The sequence below is a fragment of the Grus americana genome, unplaced genomic scaffold, assembly GCF_028858705.1.
Source record: "Grus americana isolate bGruAme1 unplaced genomic scaffold, bGruAme1.mat scaffold_91, whole genome shotgun sequence".
In the NCBI taxonomy this organism is placed as follows: Eukaryota; Metazoa; Chordata; class Aves; order Gruiformes; family Gruidae; genus Grus; species Grus americana.
Genome location: NW_026562100.1, coordinates 93,203 through 95,569, shown reverse-complemented (window position 1 = coordinate 95,569; position 2,367 = coordinate 93,203).

The window sequence follows — 2,367 nt, the reverse complement described above, 5'->3', positions numbered from 1 at the left end:
AGACTCCACAACCTCTCTGGGCAGCCTGTTCCAGTGCTCGGTCACCCTCAGCGTGAAGATGTTTTTCCTCATATTGAGATGGAAAATGACAAGGGTAATTGTGCCAGTTGGCCGCCATTCCAGGGAACGGTCCTGGGCACATGCACTTTCTTGCTGTAGAGAGAGTTTTTGGATAGTTCGGTGAAAGGCAATGGGAAAATGTGAGTGCATGCTTAGTGAGACCTGGGGAAAGTTCCTTATCTTTGGTGTCTCATCATTACTCGAGTTGGTGACTCAACAATACAGCAAGCGTAATGCTTCCCTTTCTCTCACATGGTGGCTGTTGTGTGAGACATTTGGGCCACAGACTGGCTCCCTCTCTCTAGGTGAGACTCCGTTAAACTGGGCCCCTGCATTGCTTCCAAGGCACTCCCCCAAAACCAGACAATTAGTCTCCATGATGATGCAGAGCAACCACTGTTCTGAGTGGAAAAGCCGCGTCATGAGCAATGCAGTGCCAGGGTTCATTGCTTTCACTTCTTGTCGTTCTCCGAGATCCTGAGGTGGGTGCAGGAAAGCTGGAGGCAGGAAACTGTCAACATCAAGCAGCCCCACTCGCTCCAGTAGCTGCACTGAGACCCCCCACTCGCTCCAGCAGCTGCGCTGGGAGCCACTCCAGTAGCTGGCACCACAAGCCAGGGGTGCCCACACCCCCGGTTGACTCCAGGAGCTGGCACCCAGTCCACCCACGCCAGCCCCCCAGTAGCTGGCACATCGTCCTTTCAGTTCACAGACACACAGGGCAGAGAGTGAGAGACAGAGGAGAAAAGATTTAATAAGAAGGTATTGGAAGACAGGACAGACATCATCTCTGTCCTGATACCAATCACTTCTCTCTGGAGACTGGTGTCAGCAGGTTGTCCATCATCTGAAGCTTCTTCAGCAAGATGTGAGGGGACCAAGTTGGGCAGTGGGTGCTCACGTAACAGGAGCCCTCTTCATCTGCAGCCACTTGAGCCTGAAGCTCCTCAGCAGCCTTCTGTCAGAAGTCATCCTGCTCGGCCCGTGCCAGCAAAGCTCCAGCAGGCTCTCCCATTTCTCCAGCTCTCTGCTGAGGGAACGATGTCCTACACAGTTCCTCAGGGGAGCTTTAGATGTGCAGTGGCACTCGAGCATTGATCAGCTGATGGATGCTCTGCAGTTTCCTGGCTCGCTCTTGCAGCTGCTTGCTAAGGAGACGCAGCTTAGCACTCTTCTGCTGGAGCTTCTCCACCTCCTCCCGCACTTCAGGAGAGCTTCCCTTCCTCAGAAGACAGTTCTCCTCTTGAAGGGCACGGCACCGCCTCTCCAGGTCTTTCAGGGTGCTCTGGAGGCAGGCGTTCTGCTCCAGCAGCCTGCTGTGACTGCTCCCAAGCAGCCAGTCCTCCTGATTCTCTGATTCGGTCTGAACGCCCACCTCTGCCACAGACCGCCCGCTGCCGGCACTTCCTTGTGGCGGGGAGTGCAAGCTGTGCGGCGCCAAGTCTTGCCCCACAGCCTTGAGCAAAACCTCCACGCCGCTTCCTTCCTCCTGGAGGTCAGCATGGCAGGAGGGAGATGCCGTGAGGCTCTCCAAAGAGCGGGGCCCGATGGTCCCAGTGTCCAGGAGGGTCTGCAGGCGCTGCCAGGTCGTAGCCTTGGCCCTGGCCTCCTTGCAGGAAGCAGGCTGCTGGCCCTCGAACCGCTCCAAGATGTAATTTTGGAAGAGTCTCCTCTGTTGTAGCAGTTCGTCTTGCAGGCGGAGGATGCGGGCAGCCTGCTCGCCATTGGTGTCCCAGCGCAGCTTGCCGAGGACGTCCTGGAGCTTCCCGCGGGCCTGGCTGCTGCTCCAGGCTCCTCTCACCAGCTCCTTGGCCAGCTGCTGCTGCAGGTCCCGTGCCTGACGGATGGCGTCACCACGCTGCTGCTGCAGCATCCCCTGCACCTCGCGCAGCTCAGCCTCCTTTGAGCGCAGCAGCTGGCGGATCTGCGCCGCCCGCTGCCGCTGGTTCAGCTCCCGCAGCCGCTGGAGCTCCCGTGCCTGCTGCTGCTCCCATTTGGAGTGCAGCCGTTCGGCCAGGAGCCGCTGCTCCCGCTCTGCCGCCTCCTTCAGCTGGCGAGTTTCAGCGGCGAAGCGCTGGCGCAGCTCTTGGGAGCGGAGTCGCTCGGCCTCCAGCTCAGCCCGCAGCCTCTCCCGCTGCTGCTTCTGCTCGTCCTTCTGCACCGGGCCCCGGCAGGGTGAGGGGCGGCTGCGTGCCACAGGCCCCCGTCCCGCACCGTCCCGGCTCATGGCTGCAGGGATGGCAACCAAACACGGCCACCAACAGCCACCAACGTCGTGCGTCACTCCCTCTCAGCAGCTGCTGCCTC